This window comes from Eschscholzia californica, unplaced genomic scaffold (genome assembly GCF_041429995.1).
Source record: "Eschscholzia californica isolate CP2 unplaced genomic scaffold, dmEscCali1.0.p SCAF_6, whole genome shotgun sequence".
Lineage (NCBI taxonomy): Eukaryota > Viridiplantae > Streptophyta > Magnoliopsida > Ranunculales > Papaveraceae > Eschscholzia > Eschscholzia californica.
The window spans coordinates 1,888,587-1,908,210 of NW_028238483.1; the positions used below are offsets into that span (position 1 = coordinate 1,888,587).

The 19,624-nt window shown below is 36.2% G+C and overlaps 1 long non-coding RNA gene across 2 annotated transcripts; it reads left to right on the forward strand.

Annotated features, from left to right (window-relative positions):
• The first annotated feature begins 15,236 nt into the window (after positions 1-15,236).
• LOC147530769 (uncharacterized) lies at positions 15,237-18,844 on the forward strand. Of its 2 annotated transcripts, none has more exons than XR_015228247.1 (7): positions 15,237-15,350; positions 15,757-15,908; positions 16,231-16,568; positions 17,240-17,313; positions 17,457-17,540; positions 18,619-18,724; positions 18,777-18,844. It is a non-coding gene; the product is annotated as an uncharacterized LOC147530769 (long non-coding RNA). The 2 variants fall into 2 exon arrangements; XR_015228248.1 differs by having other exon boundaries at positions 16,423-16,568.
• Positions 18,845-19,624: the final 780 nt, after the last annotated feature.

Sequence of the window (19,624 nt, forward strand, 5' to 3'; positions counted from 1 at the left end):
AAACAAATACTCAATTCTCCGGGTTTCCAAATGTAGTTACCTTGATAATTGGCACACGAAAATAGTCGAGTAGCATAATCAACAAAGTTACATACGCCAATGATATAAGAAGAGAGAACTCCATTTGGAATCCCATAATTTGTAGAGACATCTTGTATCCATGGTGATTGTGTAACAAGTATTTCTTCCTCAGCTTCCTTCATTAAATCCAGATTATGACTTTCCTCTATTATGTTTTTGTCAAACTCTTGCGTGAAAGATAGTTCCATCTTATTCCTCTTGAAATTGGCTGGTTTAGGTGGTGGTGTAGTTGGTTGGTGGATGGTTTCGGTTGTGGTTGAAAGGTAAGACTCTAGGTTTGATGTTGGGTTGGTTATTGATAGGTTATGTTGATATGAATGTGGTGATGGAAAGTTCAATTCAAGGGTTGGAGTAAACGGTTCATGTGAGTGGTTTAGGTGGATTCGGTTTGGTGTTCTTTCATGGTCAAGGGATTGATAAGGATCACGGTGAGAATTTTGTTTCGTGGTTTGGTCTAGGAAGGAGTTGGATGGGTTTGGGTGTTGATTGTAGACGAGGTCTCCGTGTAATAGGGTAGGGTTGCGATTTAGAGAGGTGCAAGGTGTGCTTGTTGTGTAGTTGATGGGTTCAGCCGAGTAGGTAGTGGTGGTAGGGTAATGTCGGGCCTCATAAGGGACGTGGGTAAAAGATGGGGTGTATCTTGGTTCCGGAATGGGCCATGGGGAATGTTGATTAGGTTGATAGGGACGGGTATTTGCAGCCGGATGGGTAGGGTATGCAAGGTGGTTGGTGGTGTGTGGGTATGGGGTCGTTGAGTTACTGTTGTGGACGGGCAGGTTAGGGTAATGGGCAAAGAAGTGTTGATATGCTAGGGTTTGAGTGGGTAGGTTCTGTTGGACGGTTTCTCTAGGGCTTGGTGTTGCTTCGGCTAGGGTTTGGTAGGGTCGTAAAGGGTGGTCGAATATGTTTCGGGTTGGAGAAGTTTCGTTTAGGCTTTGGTTGGGGAAAGATGGGTGATGGATGGTGCTAGGGTTTAGCGAGGATTCAGGGTTTTGGCTTGGTGTAAAATAATAAGTGGAATACGATGGTGGCGTCGGCAAGGGATTTCCAAAAGACTTGTTATGATTTGGTTGTTCTATGGAGCAATAGGAAGATGGAGGGGAAGGAAAAAAATATGACTTACTTGGTTCGTCTCCGGGTTCCCAATCATACGAATATGTCGAATTCTTCTTTTGATGATTTTCTTCAATTTGAATTTTGTTTTCATTGTTATGTTTTGAATAGCCCCATTCGTCTTCGGGTTCCCAATCATACGAACACGTCGAATGCTTCTTTTGGTTATCATGATTTTCTTCAATTGGAATTTTGTCTTCATAGTTATGTGTTGAATATTTCCATTCGTATCCAAAATCATCCATATTCGACTCATCGAAATTTTCTGCCTCATAGTAGGAGAAGTTATTTTCTTGTCGATCATTGAAATAAATTTCTTGGTAAGATAAATCATATTCCTCGCAATTCGATCTTTCTTCAAAAAAACTTTCATCACTATAAGACGAAGAATCCATTGATATAAAAACTAACCTTCACGAAAAAAAATCCAGAATTTTGATGGCTCTGAATACCACTTGATGTAGACGCAGCGGAAATATAAAAACGATAAATAAAGTAAAGGAAGAACGGTAAAATAACTGAATAAACTTAATAAACTATAAAATTTGATTTGGTTTTCTCTTCAATCTGAATAATAAAATAGACTAGACCTCCTTTTATAGGATAACAAACTTTCCTAGATAGACTCAAACTAGAATTCCTAAAATAATAAAATACTCAAAACATAGAAACTTCAAAATAAAGAAATATCAAATTAAAGTAACTTCCTAATCCTAACTAATAAAAACTACTATTATGGCCGAATAGGATGTGGGCACGCGTGGACGTGGGCCCTCATGTTTATGCGCCTGCATCAATGGCTCTCTGAATTTTGCTGTGCTTAATGTGTTTGAAGCTTAAAAATTTTCACTCCCTACAAATCAGATTCGTAAGTTAATATTTTGATTTGAATTCATCTTCTTTGTCATTGTATAAGAAGTAAGAAATGTTTACATTTGAACTGGTCTTTTTTCTCTTTAGGTACGGACTCAAAATATGTCATTTTTGTTTTTCTTGGTGTTATTTATGTTTAAGGTGTTTGAAGAAATGTCTGATTGTATTTTGTTAGCTTTATATTTATTGGAGAGAAAAACATTTAAGGTATTTCAAGAAATGTCTAACTGAATTTCGGCGGTTTTCACTAGGTTCCAGGTTTTCGTCCCTTTTTCTCTTTGTTTTCTCAAAAGAGCTGTAAATTTTGTGATTAGTTCTTCTTTATCTAGAAACTAAGGATGTTTTTTTACATGTTGGATGTTAACGTTACATTCACATCCAGGTGTTAGAGTATTCTGATTAGGAATGCTTAAATGTTTGAACTTATTAGTTTAAGACTATTTTTACATTAAAGCTTACATTGTAAGTGCTTATTAGAATTTGTTGTTGAAGATGGTAAACAATGAACCCACATGACGAATAAATACAGAAATAGTCATTCAATTATAACTTATGCCTATTCACATAGTTTGTTTGACCTGTAATGCGCTCGAAAAAACTATTCGTGCCCACACCCTTGTATTATAACGTGGATGGAGCTAGTTCAAATGAAACTCCAACCATTTAGGTACCATTTGCTCTTCCAACATTGGTAAATATAAAAAAAGTCAGATGATCGAAACAACAATATCATGTTCATTATCTCTTTCACATCCTACTAAAATGAATTAAAAGTTGTGATTGGTTCATACCATTTAGTTAACTAAAATTGCAAATGGTATAATATCTTAAACCTTAATTGTTGTATTAGTTGTATATTTATGCAAATGAGATGTTTGTAATACTGAAAGTTACCGTTCATTTTCTCTACTTTCCATTGCCTTGAGCTTTAGAATTTTACTAATTATTTATCCTTTTCATGTATTCACATATTAACATTTACTGCGTTGTCCAACAACCATCACTACAATACTTCTTTACTGATTTGTTGTTGTAACAAGGTCAGATTTATTGTGTGCTTTGACTGTTTTGTGTTGGTTTATTGGGAAGATCAATGATGTTTACCTTTTTTTTTGCTAATAGATGGATGCTACCACCCCTAGATGGTAGATACTAAGACAAGGTTGGAGAAAAATCGTGACGGAATTGCGGTCTTACTTGAAGAAGGTACTTTTACCTTTTCATGTGTTCTGAGTGTTTATATCTCTCACATTTGAAGTACCTCCTCTATTCAATTTTTTTGTTTATAAGTCTTATATGATTATTTAATAGAATTTTAGATTTGATTCTTTCAGTGATCTATAAGATATGTTGTTTGAATTTCTTCTTTTGTATATGAGATAGACCAAGGGTTGCAAAATTTAGATTAAATATGTTACGAGTAATAAGTTTCAAACTTATTACTTTCCACCGCATAAAGGTCATAAAAAAAAACAAACCAAAAGGGCAAACTCACAAATCAGACACTGGTTCGTCGGTCTTCTCAACAAAATCTCCTCTAGATTATACTAAGTGATACAAACAGAAATATCTAATTTGTAGCTCATGATTCACCAACATAGGTTAGTCATAAAAAAAAACCAAAGAAATATCAAGATACTAAGGGTTTAGACCATTATCTACATCTATCGTTTACTTCAAAAGAAATATCAAGATGAAGCTCACCATTCACTAATATAGGTTAGTATTATACTATTATTAGTATTAAAAAAAAGACAACTAAAAAATCAGAGACCTAAAATTGTTTTGAAAAAATATTGAAGATAATAAAAGTCCATATTTAGACCATCATCCACATCTATCATCTACTTCAAAAGAAATATCAAGATGAAGCTCACCATTCACTAACATAGGGTAGTATTTTTAAAAAAAGAACAACTAAAAATCAGAGAGCCTAAAATCGTTTTGTAAGTATGGTGAAGATTTGAAGACAATATAAGTTCATATATGACTTACTTTGTGTTGATGACATAGCTTTGATTCTCTAGATAAGATGATGGAGGTATAAGATGAAGGATGGGCTAGAAGGGTTAGGACCTATGGTTATTCTAGGGTTATGGAGAGGAAATGAAGATGGTAGAGGGTCGAGGTCTGGAGGAGATGAACAGTGTGTTCTCTTTGATGGGTGGTGGGTAATAGCCTAAAAGGCAATGGCATAAGAAACTTCCTATTTATACAAGATATTACCCTAGATCTAATAATCAGAATGAAATAAGAGTTCAATTCTAACAGTAAGATCTTGGGCATCTTACCGTTAGGACTGAAGTAATAATCACACACGTGATTACCAAGCGGGTCTTGTGCACGGACGTCTCACACGGGTTTCGTGTGTGGGCCTATAAAATACTCAAAGCAGTCGGGCTTACTAACCGGGCTTTGAATCTGGTTCTCTTGTGCGGGTTTATTGAGCGGGTAGGACTTTTTTGGACAGAGCCCAAGCCCGCCCATTACCTAGGCGGGTCGGGCGTTCACTACCCATGCCGGGCTTCGGGCGGCACGTTTCTTCATCGGACTCGGGTGTTTCGGATCGGGTTTCGGGCTTTCGGGCAAAATTCCCACCCTTAGTAACATCCCATGTTTTCGGTTAAAGAAACAAAAGACTACGATTAAAAGAGGGATTGTTTGGCATTTAGAACAAGTCAAGTTGGGGGTTAAATGGTAATTATTAGAGATTCAATAAATTGGATACAAAAATGAGGGGACTTGTTTATTAAATATATAGGAAATAAGGACTTAAAATAAATTAAGTAGCATGGCCACTTTGTTGGGCGACATGTGGCATCAATTGGGTTTAAATTAGAAGTAAAAAACTTTCTCCATTCGACTAGGGAATTGGAAATAAAAGGTGCCTATACCACTACCCTTTAGAGATTATATAATTAATTTTGAAACCGACCTTGGTGTTGATCCGTCGGATACTAATCCTAGTAACACCTCACTCATGATTGGAAATGGAACATACAAAGAAGGTGGCACCTTACCCTTAGAGACTGAAGGAGGGTCAGGAGAAAGTGAAATGGTTATACAATGATAAACTTAGCTAGCTGGAACGCGAGGGGTCTAAATGATTCCCTCCGTACTAAAAGTGTTCGAGATTTTGTGAGACTCAATAAAATCAGCTTCTGTGGTTTGCTTGAAACCCATGTACTTCAGGACCAAAAAATCACGATTCAACGACGACTTAATCCTACATAGGTGTTTATAGATAACTATGAGGTGGTTCCAGGAGGGAGGATATGGATTGGTTTCGATCCTAATCGAGTAAATTTTGTTGTCTTGCATATAGGTGGGCAGATTATTGCAGGTAACTTGATCTTGAAAAACGGACTAAGTTTTCACGTGGCTATCATTTATGGTAGTAACTCTAGCACTGACCGCCAAACTCTCTGGCAAGAAATCTCGTCTATTGTGTGCAGGTCCAGTATCCCATGGCTACTGATGGGAGACTTTAATACCACAATGTTGACGAATGAAAAACTAGGGGGAAATCAACTCTATACCAAAGGTATGCAAGAGATGTTCGATTATGTCACAAGTGTGGGTCTATTCGACTGTCCATACACGGGGTGTCAGTATACATGGTCAAATAAGCAAGAAGGACGGGTCAATATTTGTTCTAAAATTGATCGGGTGCTCATAAATGCGAAGTGGTTGGAGATATTCCCACTAGTGAAGGCCGACTATCAACTTCCAGGAGACTCGGACCACTCCCCTATGGTGGTGCCGTTAGCTGACCTGTCCCCAAGTCGACGCACACCGTTCCGTTTCTTCAACGCGTGGACAGAAGACAAGGACTTCCATGAACTGGTAGCAGATGTTTGGAGTGTACCAGTGCGAGGGAACCCTATGTTCCGTATAGTCACTAAACTGAAAGCGCTCAAGGACCGACTCAATGCTTGGAAAAAGGAAAGATTCCGAACCTCCAATGCACAGGTAATAGCGGCTCGTAACTCTCTATTTTCAGTGCAGGATCATCTACAGGCACTCCCAGCAGACCCAAACCTGAGAAGACTAGAAAGAGAAGCAACAAGGGAATATAACCAGGCGGTCCAATCGGAGCTCTCTAAGCTACGACAACGATCTAAAGTAGAATGGCTAACCCTAGATGATAGCAATACTGCCTATTTCCATGGTTCTATAAAAGATCGTAAGTCACGAAACTACATCGGACGTCTTACGACTGAGGAGGGTGACATCATTGAAGACCAGACTACTATTGCGAATATGTGTGTATCTTTTTACAAACACCTATTCGGGGAAGCAGGTCCAGACCCATTAGAAGAACAACAATGGTCCAATTTTGATTTTGATAGCCCACTAACAGAAGAAACTTCTCAATTTCTTACGGAGGAAGTAACCCGAGATGAAATTATAGAAGCACTCTCTTCAATCGGGTCAGACCGTTCTCCCGGTCCAGATGGGTATTCATCCCATTTTTTCAAAGCCTGCTGGGACACAGTAGGGAATGACTTTGTAGCGGCAATCGAAAATTTCTTTAGATCCGGAAATTTGCTAAAGGAGGTAAATTCTACGTTTATCACGCTTATTCCAAAAACTTCTAATGCTACTTCTGTTTCAGATTTCAGACCCATCTCCTGCTGCAACGTCTTGTATAAATGCCTTACAAAGATCCTCACAAACCGTTTGAAAAGAGTGATTTTTACGATGATTAGCCCGAACCAGTTGATAGAGTATATCCACTTGATTTTAGCATATGAAAGAATATACTATGCAATATATTGATTCGGTAGAATATCGTGGGTATATTTCTTGTAATATCCTCAGTAATCCTATAATATTCTTTGTAATATTGTTTGTAATATTCCTTGTAATATTCCTTGTAATATTCCTTTTGAATACTATATAATGGAATCCCTACCAATGATTATGGTATGGGAGAATTTCACACTTTCATGGTATCTAGAGCTTAAGGTTCTGAATCTCAATTTTTTTTTCTCTCTTCAATTCTCTCCATCCCCAATCTTTCAACAATGTCTTCCTCCTCATCCACCCATTTCCTGCAATCCCCCACCTTGACGAATCTAGTCCCTTTAGTCTCTATCAAACTAGATTCCACCAACTATCTCACATGGAAGAAACAAATAATTCCAATCATGAAATCCCAAGATCTGTTTCACCATGTCGAAATCACAGCTGCTGCTCCACCAAATCAAATTTTTGATGAATCGTTGAACATGGATATTGTTAATCCCGCTTTTATGCGATGGACCAGAATTGACTAAACTATCATTAGTTGGCTCAATACAACAATATCTCCTTCTGTTCTTGCACAAACTCCACAGTTCAACACTGCTCGAGAATTCTACAACTATTTGGAGACGACATTTTCAGCTCAAAATAATGCTCGTAAGTCCCAACTTCTTCTTCAACTACAAACTATGCAGAAAAATGCTTTGTTTATGACTGACTATGTAGGTAAAATTAAGGAGATATCTGATGCCATCGCCGCCTCTCATATGCCGGTTCCTGACATTGAACTTGTATTACATACTTTAAGAGGTTTAGGTCCAGACTATTCAGCTTTTGTGACTGCAATCGAAACAAGGGAAAATCTTCCATCGTTCTCTCAACTTCTTCCTTTGTTGTATACACATGAGATGTGTATCCAACAACAACATACTTCTTCTTTTCAGTCCACAGCATTGGTGGCTAAAAGCCATACTCCATCATATGATTCGACTCAAAATCGGTCCTATGGTTCTAGCCGAGGTGGTCGTGGTGCCAGGTTTGGTAATAGAGGTCGAGGACGTGGTAGAAGCAACTGGAATCGCACTTCTACGAATCAAAGAGGTTCAATTCTTGGTAACCCTAATCCTTCTTCTCCTTCTAATGATCCACAAGTTGTTTGTCAAATATGTGGACGTCGCGGCCATACCGCTTATTTTTGCTACCATCGAAGAGATCAAAACTATCAACCGAACGATATTCCTCAATCGTTCAATGCTTACCACCAAAATGCTGAGATTTATGATCCGTACTATTATGCGGACTCTGGGGCCTCCAATCATATGGCTCATGATTCCACCCAAATGGTTAATATGAATCCTTACAATGGCAGTGACCAAGTTTCAGTTGGCAATGGTTCACTTTTACCTGTAAAGAATACCGGTAATGTTATCCTCAATTCCCCATCATCTTCATTAACATTGAGAAATGTGTTTCATGTACCTTCTATAACAAACAATCTAATCTCTGTCTCTCAATTGACCAAAGATTTAGATTGTTTCGTCGTGTTTGATAAAAATATGTTTTATGTGCAGGATCGGCTAACGGGGAATTTGGTCCTTCACGGGCATAAGAAAGGTGGTTTATATCAATGCTCCGCTTCAGCCCTTCGATCTTTTCAGAAAAGTTTTAGGAAATTTCGTTCTTGTTTTTTAGGATCCAGAGTACCAAATAATGTATGGCACATGAGATTGGGACATCCCCATTATCGTGTATTTTCTAAAATTATTTCGAATAAGCGATTAGATGTTTCTAATTCTAATCATTTATGCTCAAGTTGTATTATGGCCAAACATCATAGACTACCCTATAAACCATCTATTTACCAGTCTCAACAACCATTTTCTAAGGTGCATTCTGATTTGTGGGGACTTTCACCTATTGCTTCAAATTCAGGATATAGATATTTTTTAGTTTTGGTCGACGATTTTACTAAATTCACGTGGCTTTATTTTCTCACTGAAAAATCTCAAACATATGATTGCATAAAAGATTTTCATTTAATTATCCAAAATCAGTTTAATGTCAAACTACAAATTTTTCAAAGCGACGGTGGAGGTGAATTTACTTCAAACAAAATCAAAAATTACTTTAGAAGTCATGGAATCTTACAACAATTATCTTGCCCTCATACTCCTCAACAGAATGGAGTTTCGGAGAGGAAGATAAGACATGTTGTTGAAACAGGACTCTCTCTTTTGCACCAAAGTCATCTCCCAAAAACTTTTTGGCCCGAGGCATTTGGAACGGCAACATATCTTATTAATCGTTTGCCAACTTCAGTTCTGAAAAATAAGTACACCTTTTGAAGTGATTTTCCAAAGAAAACCAAATTATGAATTTCTGCGTGTATTTGGGTCACGATGTTATCCATTATTGTCTCCTTATCGCAAAAATAAGTTTGATTATAAGAGTTTGCCGTGCGTCTTTATTGGATATAGTGACTTGCATAAGGGAAACAAGTGTTTTGAACCAAAATTTTCCCGAACTTACATTTCTCGGGATGTTTTATTTGATGAAAAACTTTTTCCATTTGCATTACCTGAGTTTCAAAATCATGAAAATGAGGTGACGGTGAAAGAAGCTCCAAATTGGTTTATCTTAGATTTCGGAAATTCACCCTCATCCTTCCCTTTTCCAACCAATCTAAGTATGAATTCCTCACCACCATCTTCTTCTCACTTAGATATTCCAAGGGATGACACTACTAACTTAGCTCATCCTTCATTACCAATTTTAGTGCCTACTTCTAATGTTTCACCAATAGTAACCTCACCAGTAGCATCTTCCTCTTCCGCTAACTCTGACTCCCAAATGGTTCCCAATGATGTAATTTCTCCAACTCCAGGTGTAAGCAGGTCAACTGAACCGAGCATTGATACAGACTCACCTACAACTTTGCCGAATGAACCACCAATTCCCTCACAACCGGTCCGCTCAATTCATCACATGGTAACACGGTCGAAAGATGGAATCGTTAAACCAAAAGTATATGATTCTTTAATGGCAAACAGACATCCGGTTAGTTTCGCATTACTCTCTTCTTTACCACCATTACCTAAAGAACCTACCTGTTATAGTGAAGCCAAGTCCGATCCAAAGTGGTGTGAGGCCATGGCAGATGAGTTTAATGCATTGATTCGGAATCAGACTTGGACTTTAGTACCTCGACATCCATCTATGAATTTGATTGGTTCCAAGTGGGTCTTCAAAATTAAACCCAAAAGTGATGGTACTATAGATCGTTACAAGGCTCGACTCGTAGCCAAAGGTTTTAATCAACAACATGGTATTGATTATGATGAAACATTTTCACCAGTGGTGAAACCAGTAACTATTCGACTGGTTATTAGTATTGCAGTTACATCAGGTTGGAAACTTACTCAATTAGATGTTAAAAATGCCTTCTTGCATGGCCTTCTTAATGAGGAAGTGTATATGACTCAGCCAACCGGTTTTATTAATACTATTTATCCTGATCATGTTTGCAAATTAAACAAGGCGTTGTACGGGTTAAAACAAGCTCCCAGGGCTTGGTTCCATAGATTTACATCATATCTTCGTGAAATAGGTTTCATTGCCTCGAAGTCAGATTACTCTTTATTCATATATCAAACGTCATCTTCAATTACAATCCTATTATTGTACGTAGATGATATATTGGTTACAGGTTCAGATTCAAGTGTTATATCAGATTTGATTGATCGTCTTCATACCCAATTCTCTATGAAGAACTTGGGAGAGCTTCATGACTTCCTTGGAATGGAGATTAACCGTTCTAACTTGGGGATCACATTGACTCAAACAAGATACACACTTGAACTACTTGATAAAATTGATTTGCTCAATTCCAAGCCTGTGAGCACTCCTAGTCCTGTTGGTAAGAAAATATCGATTACAGAAGGAAAATCCTTTGATAATGCAACTTTATATCGTTCATTGGTTGGGGGTTTACAATACTTATCGCTCACTCGTTCAGATATCATCAGTTATTCTGTCAATCAAGTTCGCCAATATATGCACTCACCAACAGACATTCACTTTGCAGCGGTGAAACGTATCTTCCGCTATTTAAAAGCTACCTTGGGTCGAGGTTTATTCTTCGGGAATGATAATCCTCCCATTTTTCAAAATTCCCATTCACAACTTGTAGCATATTCTGATGCCGATTGGGCCGGTGATCCTGATACTCGTCGATCTATTTCAGGTAATTGTATCTTTTTTGGGTCTCACTTAATTCAATGGGCTTCTAAGAAACAACCTACCGTGTCACGGTCAAGTACAGAAGCTGAATATAGAGCCATGGCCATAATAACCGCTGAAATTGCTTGGATTCAATTTTTACTTCGTGATTTGGGAGTACCAATGAACAATGCTCCCATTCTTTATTGTGATAATGTAAGTGCAACTTACACGGCTCACAATCTCATTCTTCACTCACGAACCAAACATATGGATCTTGATTATCATTTTGTTCGTGAGAGGGTTACAAGAGGTGCTTTACATGTTAAATACATTCCAACGCGAAATCAAATAGCTGATATTTTACCAAAGGGTTAGTGAAAGCTCATCATCAAGTATTATGTTCCAAACTCTCCCTCCGGGATCCGAAGGTTGAGCTTGAGGGAGGGTGATAGAGTATATCCACTTGATTTTAGCATATGAAAGAATATAATATGCAATATATTGATTCGGTAGAATATCGTGGGTATATTTCTTGTAATATCCTCAGTAATCCTATAATATTCTTTGTAATATTGTTTGTAATATTCCTTGTAATATTCCTTGTAATATTCCTTTTGAATACTATATAATGGAATCCCTACCAATGATTATGGTATGGGAGAATTTCACACTTTCACCAGTCAGTTTTCATCTCGGGTCGCTCGATTCAGGATAATATAATGCTGGCTCACGAACTGGTCCGTAGAGAGGCGCAAATGGTAAATTAGATCCGTGGTGGTGTTCAACGGAAGTACAGATTTGGTCCGGTCTGATTGCTTTCGGACTGCCCAAATCTGTGGAACGAGAAGAGTAAAATGATGAGTTGTCTATCGAAGCACCATATTTGGGGGTCATTTGAAAACACAAACTCACCAAAGGTACTTTGACATGTCTGGATTGTCCGATGTATGGGTTATAAGTGTGTACTCAAAACTTTGAAATTGTTGAATTATTTTAAGAAGGCTCGTGGAACTTTCTCTTGGAACACAATTATGTAATCATTGGGCTTGATTTCGGTGGTGGGACAGTATTAGTAACAGTCGAGGTTTTTAGTATAATAGACGACATCAAAAATGAGGATGATTCGTCGCTAAATAGAGAGGGATGTAATAGTTTCATATTGTTTGGGATAACGATCAGTGTCTTGATTATCGTGGGTGTGTGCCTGAACTTAGTCAATGTCACAGGCTTTTGATTGGGCTCTTGGAGTTTTCATTAAGAAGAAAATCCTGTATACTTTATCATGGGAATCAAAAGCGAAAACAATATCGATAACTAACTTAACTTGAGTGTGAATTTCCTTTATTCTTTTTATATACATTCACATATTTGTTCCTAGTTAATATAATAATTTTGTGTTCGATATCAGTTCACTATGAATTTATTTGATATTATCTCTAAACTTAGGTGAATCCAAAACAAACAACACATTTAAAGTCTATATCAGGTACAACGTCAATCCATTCTATGGGTCCTCCTCTACACAACACCGCTTTCTTGTGAGCTGGGTACGGTCGCCCATTCTCTATTTAGGCTCCTAGGTTGTAACACTATTTTGGAGAGGAACACCATTCTAAGATAGTTCTTACAAAAAAAAAGATAGTTCTTACAAAAATGTTGTGAATACAAAATCTAGAAAGAATAGTGTAGTGACAAATGACATCAAGTAGCTTTCTTAGTGTCGGAAAGTAATTTACCGAGAACTTAAATGCTAGAAATAGTTAGAATACGATATTTGTAGTTGAACTCATATTATGTTACAGTCAGAGCCGGCCCAACCGTTTAGGAGGCTCAAAGACGTTTATAAATTTGGGGCCGCTAATAGTTCCTTGATTACTTTATAAAAGATTATAAACTAATGGACTCGAACCTGGGTTAGTTAGGACGTAAACAACCATGTGCACCAATCTGCTAACCTATCTATTGTGCTTATATATGTAAAGAAATAGTTAAATTAGTCATAACTACTTAGTGAGAGGCCCTTCAGAATTGGAGGCCCAAAGCCACCGTTTTGGTGGATTTGGGCTAGGGCCGCCCCTGCTTAGAGTATCTTTCAACAACAAAAAAAAATCTTACAGTACCACGCGATATTTATGTGCGCCATTGTGTCAACAGGGTGTGGGGTGTTGAATTGAGCAATGGAAGCCTCTATAATAGTTGTTTTGATTATTAACAATAACAAACTCCAACTATTTAGACAGCCCAAATTTACAAGTTTTTTTTTTGTTGAATTGCCCAAATTTACAAGTTGTTACCTATTTATAGTATCTTGTTAGATTTAAAGAAAAACTATTAGTTACCCCAATACCTATTTAAACACCACCTAAATCAACCACCACTCATCACCACTCCCTCCACCACCACCACCATGGCCAATACTAAAACATGGCAGAGAAATATTGGTATGATCATCAAGATAGCAGTTTTCTTGACATTATTTTCGGAGGTGTCTTCACTCAAAAATTCAACAAGTTCTTCACTTAAAAATTCAACAAGTTCTTCACTCAAAAATTCAACAAGTTCTTCACTTAAAAATTCAACAAGTTCTCCACTTAAAAATTCAACAAGTTCTCCACGTTTACAAAGATTTACATTTAAACGAACGATAATGTTAAAAAATCAGTTAGAGGAAGGAAAAGAAGCGAATGTTTTGTGCAAAACAGGAGAGATGATAGTTGTCGACAAAGTTCTGGAAAATGGTGATACAACAACATGGAAATTCATACCGAGTATTTTCGGTACATATTATGATTGCTTAGTGAGTTGGGGAAATAAGAAAAGAGATTTTAGTATTTATAATGGAAAAGGTGCTCCACAAATCCCATGTCCAATAGGTTATTGGAGTATTAGGAATGATGGTATTTATTATTATCCTGATTGTTTTCAAAATGGAAAAATTAAAAATTGGATTATGTGGTACCCTTATGAATAATTAGTGCTTTAATTTCATTGTATATATTGGTCAAAGACCCAATTATGTGTATTCATCAGATGTTAATTTAAATTAAATGGCAAATAAGCTAGATTGTTTAATTAGGATTATGTTTGCATTTTGCATTATTGTTTAGTTCTTGGATAATTATGCAAGTTGTCAAATCCAGTTGAATTTTGTTTATTAGGTTTTCGTTGAGCCAGAATTGAAAATGAAATAAATTCCGAGAGGAAGAAAAATGAGAAAGTTAATCACAATTACCAGAACCCAAAACTCCATCCACATGGGGCTCTGGCCTGAGCTCTATCAAATGGAGTCCAGCTCCATCACGATGCGAGCAGAGAAGAAATAACTAGGCATAAACACAGGTTTTTTTTAATGCATTCTAGTGCTCCCAACATGTCATGGGTCGAGACTAGGTATGAGCACAAGAAGAAAGACTCGATTAGTCAATATTTCCAGACAAATTTGGGTCGTGGTTTTGGGACATCCTAAACAGTGTTCAAGGTACAAAGACTTCGCTCAACTAGATTTGACCTAGGAAAAAAACCTTGTTTTAAGTCTAATAAAATCGACTTGCTTGTATTTTACCTTCTAATCTTCATCTCTCATCCGATCACCGCCCACCACCTCCGAATAAGAAGAATAACAAAAAAAAAAGTGTTGGTCGGGTGTGGTGCTGGTTGGAGTTTTTGGTGGTCGGTGGTGATAGTCAGAAGTGTTGGCGGGTAAGGTGAGGTAAAAATGAAGATCAATGTGTGAAATTCAATCAAATCAGTTTTTAGAATAAAAATCATAATGCCCCTTTAGTCAATTTGAATTGCGTGAGTCTACTTTCTTCCGAGGCTATTTATGTTGCCCCATAATCTTGTGTAATTCTGATTTTCTTATAAAAATATACAACATAGGATAATAAAATATTTAAATATATTAATTAACACACATCTCACAGACTGGAAAGTTAATTTAGATTTATCAAAATTAATAAATTAAAATGATTAAATAAAAGGGTATCTTTTCTGTTGTTGAAAATTTGTTTTTTTTTTAGTTAAAAGAATTGTTGAAAATTTGTTGAAATGAGAAAAGGGTATCTTAGCACGTACACTTTTTACCTAAATTTAGATCTTTACTAGTAAGGTTAAATTCAATTTGTGGTCACTCAAAACTTGGTCCTCATATTTTGTCCACTTTCCCATTTGATTGAAACTAACCTATTACCAATATTTAGTTTCAATTTGTTTGTATGTCTATAGAACTCTTTATGCAGGTTGCGGCTTTATTTGGTTTCAATCTTCATTTGGTTTCAATATGTTTTTCATCTCATTTAGGTTGACGATTGATGGTGAGACCTCTTCCAGGTTTTTGAAATGATCTCTTTGTCTTTCTCCCTTTCAATAACAATTGATCTTCTGTTTTTCTGTTCTTTTTAATCCCTACCATCTCAAGAGAAGAAACATAATTTTCTGTCAAACATGTAGTCATCCCTTTTATCTGTGTATTTTTCACTTTTTCTAACTTCTCTATATACCAATCTCAATTTCAGTAACACTTAAACCTTTGTAGTTTAGTTTCTTTCGTCGCATCATAGCGGCACCACGTATGTCATTTTTCTTCTGATCTTTTAAAGCATGTATGATTCTTATCTTTGGTGTGGTTTAGATGAAACTCAAAATTGGTTATCTTTAATTCAGCGTATCACTCCAAATTTACAGTTTCAATCCATCTATTCGTATTGGTCTTTTTTGCAGGTTGAAGTTTAAGAATAAACCAAACATTTGTTGTGCAAGAATTTTATGCCATGTAAATCAACATTCTCACCTTCACAGTGAAGAAATCTTATTCACCAAAATTCTATCCTTTTCTTCTTTCAGGCGTTGGGATTTCCATATCTTTGTTGAAGGTAATTCTTTCCAACTTTGCGGATAACTACCAAAAGAGTTTAATTACTTATAAGTTTGGTTCCACCATACCAAGGTTCAAATAACAATTTCTTTATAGTACATATATGGTTCGGGTAACTGCTCCTTATTTATGTTTGTTTAGTGAGTAATTGTTCCAATGTACTACTTCATTAGTTACTTAGCTTCCTTCCCCTCCTCACAATATAGTTAACTGTTTTTAGGTCTATAGCAGATTTCTAACGTCAAATCTCGTGTTTCCTTTAATTGTGTTTAAGAAAATAATATGAACAAATTATGCATACTTTAGTTGTCTATTTGAAGGGCCATGAAGGATATGAACTCTGTTTGCAGGGCGAAGGATGTAGGGTTTTGATTTAGAGCTTTCAAAAGGATTGAGTTTTAGTTTGCACTTGCTTTACTTAATCTTTGTTCCTTAATCTACATTTACTCTCTGAAACAAAAGAAACTGAGTTTAATTTCTGATAGTCAAATTGGTATATATTTGGTGCAAAGTGGGTTTTTGGATCTTCCTTATAGTTGAAGATCGAAAAGGCAACACCATAGGAAGGAAATGAGGTGATTTGTCATCAGATTTGGATGATTCTTCTCCTTCTTCAGATTCAAATACTGACAATGAAGATGTATCACTTGAGATTAAGGTAAGCAACACCATGGTGAGCCAGTTTTTTTTCCATGTATCTTGGGCAGTAAACCATATTTGGACACGTTGCTCTCTATGATCATGGTTGGCACATATTTTTATTGCTGAAAACACATTTGAAAAAGTATAGATTCCCAAATCTAAGTGAACCTTAGTGATGCTCATTTCATTAACTCAACATGTCTATAAAATGATTTTGTGAGCTAAAACTCATTCACGGGATGACAATATTTTTGAAGGGTATTTTGTGTTTATGTTTGTGAACTAATACATCTTTGAACCATTAATACCCTGCACATGAACAAATTGCTTTACAAAACTATTTTGTTTGTTTAACGACTTCGTTTTATCAGTGCCAAAACTTATGGTTTCAGTTGTAGGTGATAGCCCATCTTCAAAATATCTTTCACCCATTAAATTGTTTCTTCTAAACGGTAAAAACTTTCGGTGATAGACAAATAAAGCTCCAACGAATCTATGACGATGTTCGAGTGTATTCCTCCGTACGATAAGCTCTATCGGGCCTTTCTTGCTGGTGGAGAAGGTTTAACATTTGCAAATGTGAAACTGTTAGTTTGTATATATTTGAAATTGATTCCAGCTTATGTAAAATCGAAACTAATTTCGATTTGATTTAGGGTTGATTAAGTTTGTTTCCTTCGTTTGCAGGTGGCTTAAGTTTAACATTTGGTTCAATTTTCAGTTCTGACATCATTAATCCTCCATTCAGAAATTGTTCTATGGTAAATTCATCTTTCTTTTTATTTCCTTCTTACTTTTTTTTCTTCTATTAACTTCTTTCCTGAATGGTTTATGCATTATACTTTTACGAGGGTCTCTCTCAGCTCAAGGTTTACAATTTCATGTTAATGTTAATGTATTGAAGGTGTTTGAAGAAATGGCTCTCTGAATTTTGCTGTGCTTAATGTGTTTGAAGCTTAAAATTTTTCACTCCCTGCAAATCAGATTCGTAAGTTAATATTTTGATTTGAATTCATCTTCTTTGTCATTGGATAAGAAGTAAGAAATGTTTACATTTGAACTGGTCTTTTTTCTCTTTAGGTACGGACTCAAAATATGTCATTTTTGTTTTTCTTGGTGTTATTTATGTTTAAGGTGTTTGAAGAAATGTCTGATTGTATTTTGTTAGCTTTATATTTATTGGAGAGAAAAACATTTAAGGTATTTCAAGAAATGTCTAATTGAATTTTGGCGGTTTTCATAAGGTTCCAGGTTTTCGTCCCTTTTTCTCTTTGTTTTCTGAAAAGAGCTGTAAATTTTGTGATTAGTTCTTCTTTATCTAGAAACTAAGGATGTTTTTTTACATGTTGGATGTTTTTTTACATGTTGGATGTTAACGTTACATTCACATCCAGGTGTTAGAGTATTCTGATTAGGAATGCTTAAATGTTTGAACTTATTAGTTTAAGACTATTTTTACATTAAAGCTTACATTGTAAGTGCTTATTAGAATTTGTTGTTGAAGATGGTAAACAATGAACCCACATGACGAATAAATACAGAAATAGTCATTCAATTATAACTTATGCCTATTCACATAGTTTGTTCGACCTGTAATGCGCTCGAAAAAACTATTCGTGCCCACACCCTTGTATTATAACGTGGATGGAGCTAGTTCAAATGAAACTCCAACCCTTTAGGTACCATTTGCTCTTCCAACATTAGTAAATATAAAAAAAGTCAGATGATCGAAACAACAATATCATGTTCATTATCTCTTTCACATCCTACTAAAATGAATTAAAAGTTGTGATTGGTTCATACCATTTAGTTAACTAAAATTGCAAATGGTATAATATCTTAAACCTTAATTGTTGTATTAGCTGTATATTTATGCAAATGAGATGTTTGTAATACTGAAAGTTACCGTTCATTTTCTCTACTTTCCATTGCCTTGAGCTTTAAAATTTTACTAATTATTTCTGCTTTTCATGTATTCACATATTAACATTTACTGCGTTGTCCAACAACCATCACTAGAATACTTCTTTACTGATCGTCCCAATACCTTCATATATTTGTTTTAGATGCTTCTTCTCTTACTGGGTACTAATCTATTGTCAAGCAAACCCTTGCACGCCCTTTTTCTGCTTTCCCCTTGGTGTGAAGTTGATGATTTGTTGTTGTAACAAGGTCAGATTTATTGGGAAGATCAATGATGTTTACCTTTTTTTTTTGCTAATAGATGGATGCTACCACCCCTAGATGGTAGATACTAAGACAAGGTTGGAGAAAAATCGTGACGGAATTGCGGTCTTACTTGAAGTACCTCATCTATTCAATTTTTTTGTTTATAAGTCTTATATGATTATTTAATAGAAATTTTAGATTTGATTCTTTCAGTGATCTATAAGATATGTTGTTTGAATTTCTTCTTTTGTATATGAGAAAGACCACGGGCCGCAAAATTTAGATTAAATATGTTGCGAGTAATAAGTTTCAAAATTTAGATTATTTAATAGAATTTTAGATTTGATTCTTTCAGTCGGCTAGGACCTTCTTGATGGTTGAGATGAAGAACTCCTTCTTCTTGACTAGATACTTGAGAAAACTCATTTTCTCTCTCTCTCTCTGAGATGTATATTCTGAAACTCTTTCAGACACTCACAATTCTATCTCTGAATTGCCTCTTTCTTTAGGTTGTATAATTAGGTATATATATAAATCCCTAGAAGAGGTATTAGACTCAAACTAGGATTTCATAAACCTAATTATTAGGCAACACCCAAAATACCCTCTTTTGGGTCACTTAAGGTGGCCGGCCAACATAGCCCCTTATGGGCTTCCTTGGCCGGCCCACTTAGGGCCTAGCCGGCCATCACATGGCCGGCCCTATTGCCTAGGTCGGTCATCACATGACCGGCCTTCCTAAAGCCTTTCCGGGCCTCCCTTTTGGGCCCGGACATGTTTATTTCTTCGGACTTCTCCAAATCTTTCAGGACTTACCAATAATGGATCCAATCCACTTATTTGCCATTATCCATCTAGTCAATTCTCTCCGTTCAAATCACTACTCTGTTGTGTAACCCTTGT